Below are 10905 nucleotides of genomic sequence, written 5' to 3' on the forward strand. Positions count from 1 at the left end.
CAAAATCCTAAGAATTAGAGTTTTGGGTTATTGCTTCATTTAAGTTCCTAGTGCCCTTGTTTTTGGAGGATTACTATCATCTTTTCTAGGAAGTAGCTTGCTCTAGGATTGAAGAGCAAGGCTACTTAAATCTCACTACAATTTGACATGAAAGGATTATAAGAAATGTTGTTGCTTGAGGTTGCAAGACCAAAACGGCTACCTTTCTGACTTACTCGCCCTTGAAAAGAAGTCACTAACATTGGCTACAGTGGTTGCAATGTCTCTAATATGATTAGGGATAAATGAGAATCCTATTATGCTCTTTTGATTGATATATAGAACTCAATGAATGCTTCTTGTATAATAAATTTATCACAGCTTGCTACTTGCTTTCAATGTCTTTGGCTACCACTATCAGATTTCAACAAGAGAGGCTAAATTAGGTAGATGATGAGAGGAATTGAGCATAAGGACTTTGGTTTGTAGTATGATGATTGGACACGTGTCAAGGCATATGTCAAACATATGAGAATGCATTGTAGTGGTATCAAATGAGAGCTTTGACTTGGAGAAATTGACTATGTCCTTGAAACTGGGCTATGGACAAAGAGTTAGAGCTTTCATCTAAGCTAGTTGGGATTATTTGTGGGATTAGAGTTCCTTGATATCATGTGAAAGTTTGAGAAAAAAAGAGATAGAGGAGAGGTAAGAGTAATTAAATGCACAAGAAATTTCATGTCAAAATTAGAGAAATTTGATGTCATGTGAAAGTTTGAGAAAAAAAGAGATAGAGGAGAGGTAAGAGTAACTAAATGCACCAAAATTTTTATGTCAAAATTAGAGAATTCAAAACATTGCCATAATTCCATTGAATAGTCCAAACATAGAAAATCATTTCTTCTAATATATCAATTGTTGCATGTTGGAAACAAGCATGGAAGGCATAAATTGCAAATGGGTGTACATAAAGGGACCATATTTCTCATGAGGTTGTTGTAGCAATGAGTGAGACAACAAGAGTATAGAGCATAACTCCAAAAAAAGAAAATACATCATAAAGATTAACTTGTGCAAATGATATAGGATTAGAAGGCAGAAAAGCAACCAATGGGGTTGTACTCTAAGTGCTTTGAGAGTGTGGGTGTATACATGGGTGCATGAGTTCAAACTTTGAATACATACTTCAAGTATCTTTTAAACTTCAAATCTTCTTTTTTTTAAAAAGTAAATTAGGACAAATTCATAATCATATCTTGATACAATTAAAATAAGATATGGTACATTTATTTATTTTGTAGATTTTCATTTGTCTCTTGATTGCATAGTAGTGACTTGTTGTGCATGACATTTATGTTGACATTGGTCGCATTATGCCAAGCAAATTGATGGAAGGAAACTAATGTGCTTTGTTATTTTGGAGAACATGATTATTAAATGCAGTTATGCTGATGCAATCATATATTTATCAATGGAGCACATTTTGGTGCATGGGATTATTGTTATTTTGGGAGCTATTATTCTACAAATTCATTTATATGCTTATGTGTGTAATTATATATTATTTTTGCAACCTTTGTATTACGACTTAAGAGCAATATAAGTATTTTTATAAAGTTAGATTCAATAGATACGATCCACAAATTATTAGTTAAAAGCATGTTATTCATGAAAGGAAAGTAAAAAGCCCAAAAGAGATTCTTATTCATGCATGGGGGGAGATTGTACCCATTCTATTGTTGTGCACTCTTGTATGTATTTCCCTCTAGCTATTTGTGATGATGCAATTTTTAAATGGACAATTACTCATTTTTCCCAAACTAGTAGCCTCAACATCTTTAAAATTTAGTTCTAATCTATATTGTGAACCTCTTTGAATCAATTCATGTTTATATATTGTTTACATTCAATCATCATGTCCTGGTTTATTCCATGTGAAGGAAGCATAAACACTTTGAATCTTGGGATTTAAATTTTTTTTGTACAAGCAAGGAGCTTAATAAACAAATTGATCACACACACACACACACACACACACACACACACACACACACACACACACACACACACACACACACACACACACACACACACACACACACACACACACACACACACACACACACACACACACACACACACACACACACACACACACACACACACACACACACACACACACACACACACACACACACACACACACACACACACACACACACACACACACACACACACACACACACACACACACACACACACACACACGTGCATGCGAGTTGAAAAACCCTAAAAGTGGCTTAAATATCATCTTTATGTTCCTATTCTTGTTGGCTAACCTACACACACGTGTGCATGCGAGTTGAAAAACCCTAAAAGTGGCTTAAATATCATCTTTATGTTCCTATTCTTGTTGGCTAACCTATAGTCAAGGCCATCATGTTTGTTATTGGGGTTTTGAATTTTTCTTTTAGTGTGTCCTATTTCCTATATTAAAGATTTGAACATTTGTCATCTTTTGATTCCTCTTTCTTGTTGATGATGAAAAAACACAACACATTAGGGTCCATTATTTTACTGGGGAAGTGCACTTACGTTCCCTTCTTTTGCATTTTTTCAATGAGACAAAGCGGTTAATGGCTTGAGTTGCCACTGGATTATCATCATACTTGTTGGTAGGACAAACAAGCCCAAAAAACTTGCATTGACAAAATCAACTTGCACAATTCTACCATGTATCTCATTACTAAACTACATGCATTATGTTGTGCAAAATAGCATTGAAGGAAAACCTGACAAAGGGTTTGGACATGTAAATTGTTGGAGCCTTCCATATCGATATTGGAAGATATAGCTGCTGTGCAATGACTTCTAGCATCAATAAACAAGTTTCTATTTGCAATCTTTTCTATGTTCCTAGGAGATGTAGCAAGAGTTGGTTGAGTCACATCAAACTTGCCACCCCTTTGATGATGGTGGTTGCCACATAATTGGATCAATGTTTAAGAAATGTATTTTTAGGCACATGCCAGACTCACTACAAAAACATGCAGCCTTGATAACTATTCAAGTATTGTCTTATGTGATTATAATTGAATGGCACAAAACATATAACCTTTATCATTTGCATATTTTACATTATTATCATTGAATGACACAAAGAATACCTTGATGATGTGCAAGTCTTTATTCGAAATATATAGATATTATACATAAGAAAACATAGCAAATTAGCTTGTCCTGGGGACACGTGGCACCTCCACGTCCCCTGTGGGAGGGCCTCACCAACGACCACATGTAACGACCCAGCCACTGGTGCAATCCGCGTGGCCACCCGCCCACCTGCCCGTGCACCTGCGCCCGCCGGGCACACCCGCGAAAGGTCCATGTGCCCGACCGACCTCCTCGACATCATGCCCCCGACCCACCCGCCGTCTCTCCTCCTCCTCCTCCTCCTCCTCCTCCTCCTGCATTCCACATGCAACCTGCATCTCTCTCTCTCTCTCTCCCTCGGTGGCTCTCTGGCACCCATCACCACCTCTCAACCCCCACCCCTCCTCGAGCTCCCCATCATTGCCACTCCTCCACCCCTCGACCTCCCCACCACCGCCACCGCCACCGCCACCTCTTCAACCATGTTAACATAGTCAATAATAGGAAAGATTAACATAGTCTGAAATGCTAGTTTTGCATTCATTTAGGAGGAAAGGTCTTGGAAAAAATTGATCGATATGCAATTTTGATTTGGTCACACCAAGGGATATGTGGTAGACTCAATGATTCCATATAGTGCATAACCATGTTAATGATGTATGCCATGGAATATTCAAGGTTGGCCTACTATAATGGTAGTTTCACACTCTTGCTATGGGATAGCTAGCAAATATGACATAGCTATGAGATCTTGATCAATGATTGCCTATAATGCATGTAAACTATCCACTCGAGGATATGAGCTTCTTCGACAATAAGAAATGGAAATCCCTCAATATCTAATATTATAGTAATCACTATTTTAGAACATAAGCTCCCTCTATAAGAATGATTTGCTTGTAGGTAGGAGAGACATGTTATTATGCTTCGATATGATGTTTATGAACACATTTAGGACAACTAGGGCACCTTTTTCCCTCACTAGGAGGTACTTTTCCCTCCGCATTCTGTATATGCATATTCACTCTAGGACAAACATAGTCTTATAAGTATTCTCATTTCATACCTCTAAATAAACTTTATGTTGTGAGCTGTCAAGCTTCTTCTTCTCTGAGTTGTGTATATGTGTGTTCCTACACTTTTAAATCTAATGTTTGGTATTGGGATGGCCTTTGACCTCTTGGGAAGGATAATAAACCCCCTTTAAAAAGTGTGTTCCTACACTTTTAAATCTAATGTTTGGTATTGGGACGGCCTTTGACCTCTTGGGAAGAATAATAAACCCCCTTTGCTTCATCTTTGTTAGATCTTTTATTTTTTATTTTGATTTGGGGTTATTTATGTTATTTCCATACTACACATGCTATTTCATCCTTTTGTGTTAGACTTTTTGACAATGTTCATAATGTAGGTAAGGGATTTTATTGCCCACTTTGTGATGTGTTATGTACCATACGTTGGTTTTTGCCAGATATTCTGTTGGGGTAGAGGCGCCTCCGCCGTGCCGCCCCGTGTATTACTACACTAACAGTACCCGCCACTGCACACTGCAGGTGGTGGGCGCCCGTCACGTCACTTTATTCTTTACATTCATGTTTTAGTGACTAGTAAATAAAGGAAGGCCCGATCACACATTGTGACTGTTGGAGTTCCCATTTCTTGTCTCTCTCTTTAGCAGCAAGTTCAGCACCAACAGGGCAGATTGCACCATTTTTTTCCAGGCTGTTAGCACTCGTCTACTTCAGCTCCACATTTGGCCATTGCTTCTTGCTCTCTACCTTGATCAAGAGGGCTATAGACTTCATGTTTGATGTCATTCAAGCTTTGGGCTTTGGTCTTGATCATTCGGGGCTGATTTCTTCAGATTTGGGACTGTCATAAACTGTCATAACAGGCTGAAAATAGGGCAGCACCATTGGCATTAGCATTTGTTGCTTATACTCCATTCCGGTTGTGCTATTTGATGCCCGTATGCGGTCTGCATGATGCCTAGTGCCTTGGAAATGTATGCACATGATTATGCCATGATTTTGGCCTGAAATATTGGCTGATTTGGGACTGTTATTTACTGTTATACAGTGATGGAAACAGGGCAGCCACACTTGGCATTGGCATTTGATGCTTATACTCTACTCCGGTTACCTTGTTTGATGCCCGTATGCGGTCTACATGATGCCTAATGTCTTGGGAATGTATGCATTCGATTTGCCCATGATTTGGCATTGTTTTTGGGCTGGAAATTGACAGTTTTGGACTGTTTAGAGCTGCTGTATATGAGCGGGCTGAAGCTCATTTGTCACATGTATTGCTTCTCTATCGATACCGGATGTATGCTATGGGTTATGTCATGATGTATTACACTTTGGGGATCGACTTCGAACTCATGATTGTGATTCCGGAATGCTTTTGAGTATCGCATTTGCTCCATTGTTATTGGTTTGTCATTGGCAGTTTGGTCGACTTGACCGGCATTTGGGCCGCTTATGCATATTGTCTGTACTTGACGGATAAGCTCTATGCATTACATGCTTTGGTCCGTGGTTGATGCCTCTTAGTTCGTCCATGCTTGACAGATATTTTGGAGCTCCGATTTGGATGTTTTGAGCACTTCCGACTCACAGGGATATTGACTTTGGCTTGCTACTAGATGTATTGACTTGACAGAGATCTTGCCATTGGGATTATGTCTTGCTTAGTGGTTGCTACATCAGTTGCTTCATGTATGTCATGCTCTTGGGAAGCGTATGCCGCATTGACTTGGTCACTTGTCACTGGTACTTTGTCTTGGGTTGCTTGAGCCCTTAACTCGATTGTACACCTTTTGTGCCAGTGGGAGCATCTTGCATGCTTACTTGACCTTGAGTAGGGATTGCATGCTATTGGAGCTGTCTATGTCATTGAGCAGTTATGGATGTATTGAGACTTTGGGATTATACTCCAACAATTGGATGTTGCATTGAGTATATGTCTTGGTTCACAGGATGCTTATGAGCTGAGTCTCAATTTTGGATCCACTTTCTTTTGAGCAGACACCTATTTGTGTCAGGTTTTGGCAGTTGGTTCTACATTTGGCCTAGATTGTCTGGGGGTGTGCCTTTTACTGGCAGATGCTATTTGACATCTCTCAGTGTTATGCTCATGTATTTTCATTGTCATTTGGCTTTGCTTTGTCCTCTTTATGCCGGCTTTGGACCTAGCATTGTTTAGTTGACATTAGATCCAGTTTTGGGACACTTTGCTCTCATTATTACAATTCTGAAATTTATTACAGCAAGCATTTATTGGTGGACTGAGTAGTATTTTTTATGCTGAAATATCCTGATTTGGTGTATCGCACCTAGTACTAAGTGGGCAGCATCTTTTGGCACACTTTTCTCGCCATTTAGAGCTCATTTTAGTGGATTTTGGGCATTTTCTGCAGTAAAATAGCCAGCAGTTTTACATTGTCTGTGCATTTCCAGCCTGCATTATGGCATCCTCTTCGACTGATAATGCCATATTTAACATCACAAAGTACATATTGGAAGAGTCAAATTTGGCAGGTCTTGGTGCAGAAATCTCAGATTAAGCCACTTCGGTTGAGTGGGGAGTAGCCTGAAACTATGGACAATGACGACTGGCTTGAACTTGATGAGCTATGCAAGTCCACGATTGTATGGTCTCTCACTGAACAGGTACATTATAATGTATTTGAGGAAGCACAGAGTGCATGGGATCTATGGAATAAGATCAAGAATCTTTATGATAAGAAAAGTCCGACGAGTCAGATGTACTGGTTGAAGCAGCTTATGGATCTGCGCATGAAGGATAATGCGACTATGTCTGCTCACTTGAGCCAGTTCCATGCTATACTGAAGAACCTGACTTCGCAGGATATCACCTTTGGAGAGGAAGTAACTCCTCTTTTCTTGCTTGGGACTCTGAATGAGTCATGGGATGTATTCCGCATTGCCCTATGTGCCTCTAGTGCTACTTTGAAACTGAATGATGTTGAGAGTGCTCTTCTGCAGGAAGAGGTTAATTGCAAAAACTTGGATGCCTCTCGTGTTTCACATGCTTTGACAGTTAGAGGCAGGAATGACAGGAATGATCGTGGTAATAATCGTGGCCGTGACTCGCAGAAGTGTCGGTCTAAATCTCGTGGAAAGTCACGTAGTAAGTCGCGTGGACGCAACGCTAATGTCACTTGTCATCATTGTGAAAAAAAGAGCCATATCAGACCACAGTGTCATGAGTTGCGCAATGAGAAGCGCAAGGATAAGGGCAAAGAGAAAGTGCAGGAGAAATCCTCTGATCGTAGCATAGTACCTGCGAAGTCCAGCATCAAGATTGAAGAAATTAATGTCATGCAGACCGAGGATTCCGATGGTAGTGATGAGTTCATACTTGCAGCTAGTTCTTCTGATGCTTCACACTTGACTGAGACACCTAGTATGTATGCACAATGCTGGTTATTGGATTCAGGTGCGTCCTTCCATGTGACGCCTTACCGTGAGTGGTTTCACTCTTACCGTACTGTATCTGGATTAGTCAGACTTGGAGATGACAAGTCTCTTGATATTGTGGGCTGTGGAGATATTCAGTTGCAATTTTCCACTAGCCATTCCTTTTTGCTCAGGGATGTACGTCATGTACCTACGCTTACGCGCAGTCTTATGTCTGCAGGATAGTTGGATGATGCAGGGTTTCATGTCTGTTTTGGGGATTCTGCCTGGAAGATTACCAAAGGCAGACTTGTGCTTGCTAGAGGTGCCAAGGCTGGCAGCCTCTATCCTCTTGTTGTATCTGGGTCTTTTGTAGACCATGTTTTGGCAGTGGGCTCTATCCCACATGTATCACTTTGGCATGCCCGTTTGGGGCATATGTCTTTGAAGGGAATGAAAATGTTATCTGGTTTGCAGTATCTTCCGCCTTTGGACTATGCACATTTTGACTCGTGTGATCATTGTCTTTATGGTAAGCAGAATAGGTCTACGCATAAGAAATCGGGTAGGCCATGCATGAATGAGCCCTTGGCTTTGGTGCATTCAGATGTTTGTGGGCCCATGCCGTGTATGTCTATGGGTGGCGCGAAGTACTTTGTTACCTTCGTTGATGATTTTTCTAGGAAAGTGTGGGCTTATCCCATAAAGCAAAAGTCCGATATCTTGGCAGTCTTTCAGCGTTGGCTTGCTCTTGTTGAGAACCAGACTGGGTATAGGCTAAAATGCCTTAGGACTGACAATGGGGGAGAATATGTCTCACGTGCTTTTGAGCAGTTTTGTGATGACAGGGGTATTAAGCGTCAGTTGACCGCCCCTTACACCCCCGCCCAGAATGGTTTGGCTGAGCACATGAACATGACTATTCAGGAGCGTGTCCGCTCTATGCTTAGCCATGCAGGCCTACCACAAAGCTTTTGGGCTGAGGCAGTTAGTACGGCAGTGCATGTCATAAACTGATCGCCTTCTAGTGGATTGGATTTCCAGGTTGCAGAGGAAGTTTGGGCTGGTAAGCCACCCTCTTATGCGCATCTTCGTGTCTTTGGATGTGAGGCATTTTGCCATGTGCCCAAGGACAAGAGGAGTAAGTTGGATCCAAAGAGCATTAAATGCATCTTTCTTGGTTATGGTGATTCAGGAAAGATGGACTATCGCCTATGGGATCCGCAGGCGCGGAAAATAGTACGCAGCCATGATGTAGTCTTCCATGAAGACAAGATGCACAGGCAGCCTGAGAAAGTGGTTGAGATCCGCAGAGTGATCTTTCAAGAGGAGCCTAGAGCTCCTGCACAGCCAGTTGGACAGTCTACAGCTGCAGTAGAATGCTCATGGTCAGGGTGTTGGACAGGCAGCTGGGCAGGCAGCAGAGCCTGCAGTGAGACGGTCTGGTAGAGACAGACGTCCACCTGATAGATTTCAGCCCTCTATGCATTATATTTTGGTTACAAATGCAGGAGAGCCTTTCACTTATGATGAGGCTATGCCCAGGGGTGACAGTCACTCCTGGGAGAGGGCTATGCAGTCTGAGATCGACTCCTTGCATAAGAATGAGACTTGGGATTTGGTTGCCTTGCCTAAGGGCAAGAAGGCTTTGCCATGCAAGTGGGTGTACAAGCTGAAAAGTACCCCTGGACACCCCAAGCCGGCATACAAGGCTAGATTGGTAGCAAAGGGTTTTAAGCAGGAGCATGGTGTAGACTTTGATGAGGTCTTTTCTCCTGTGGTTAAGATGACCACCCTGTGCTTAGTCTTGGCTTTGGTTGCTCAGCTTGACTTAGATCTATATCAGATGCATATCAAGACGGCTTTCTTACATGGATACTTGCATGATGAGATCTATATGGAGCAGCCTAAGAGCTTTGCAGAACCTAGCAGGGAGCACCTAGTGTGTAAGTTGAAGAAAAGTCTTTATGGCTTGAAGCAGGCACCTAGGGAATGGTATCATAAGTTTGATGCCTTTATGCAGTCACAGGGCTACAGCAGGAGTGCTATGGATCTGTGTCTTTACACGAAGAAAGCCCGTGATGGTTCATTGCTTATTTTGGTACTCTATGTGGATGATATGCTGATAGCAGGGAAAGCTCATGATGAGCTAGATGCTCTTAAATCTCAGCTGAAGAAGAGCTTTGAGATGAAGGATTTGGGACAGGCCTCTCACATACTTGGTATGCGCATTAGACGCGACAGGCATCAGGGACTCCTCTACTTGTCACAAAGGGAGTATATTCATAAAGTCCTTGAGCGCTTCCGCATGCAAGACGTAAAGGCTATTGGCTGTCCATTGCCTTCTTATGTGAAGGTATCACAGGTCGATTGTCCGCAGACAGATGAGCAGAGGGCCGAGATGGCCCAGATCCCTTATGCTTCAGCCGTGGGCAGTTTGATGTATGCCATGATAGCCACTCGTCCAGATATTGCCTTTGCAGTTGGTGTTGTGGCACGCTATATGGCTACACCTGGTAGGAAACATTGGGATGCCGTGAAGGGTATCATGAGGTACCTGAAGGGCACAATAGATATGTGTATTTGCTATGGCAGCCAGGATACAGGGGTCGTGGGGTACACTGACTCCGATTATGCAGGACATGCAGATAGTAGGAAGTCCACTTCTGGCTATGTATTCACCTATGTTGGAGGTGCTGTCTCTTGGATGTCCAGGGTTCAGAAGTGTACGGCTTTGTCTACCACTGAGGCCGAGTATGTTGCAGCCACTGAGGCTTGCAAGGAGGCCATATGGCTAGGCCATCTAGTTGATGACCTTGGGATTGATGCTATACCTACACTGCATTCGGATTCTATGAGTGCCATTCAGTTGGCTAAGAATCCGGTCTTCCATGCGAAGACAAAACACATTGAGGTGAGGTATCACTTCATACGTGGTGTCGTGGAGGACAAGTCTGTTGACCTTGTCAAGATCTCCACTGACGAGAATCCTGCAGATCTGCTCACGAAAAGCCTCACTACTGAGCACTTTGCCTTTCTCAGGAGATTGATGGGCATTGGATGAGATGTTGCCTTTCCTCATCCCTTGTATCTATGTACAGTTGTACTGTCTTTTTCTTTTCTTTCTCTCTCACTGGGGCAGATTCGCCTTTAAGTGGGAGGTTGCTGGGGTAAAGGTGCCTCCGCCGTGTCGCCCCGTGTATTACTACACTGACAGTACCCGCCACTGCACACTGCAGGTGGCGGACGCCCGTCACGTCACTTTATTCTTTACATTCATTTTTTAGTGACTAGTAAATAAAGGAAGGCCCGGTCACACATTGTGACTGTTGGAGTTCCCATTTCTTGT

This window comes from Lygodium microphyllum, chromosome 19 (genome assembly GCF_053477565.2).
Source record: "Lygodium microphyllum isolate KBCC chromosome 19, Lygodium_microphyllum_v1.1.10, whole genome shotgun sequence".
Lineage (NCBI taxonomy): Eukaryota > Viridiplantae > Streptophyta > Polypodiopsida > Schizaeales > Lygodiaceae > Lygodium > Lygodium microphyllum.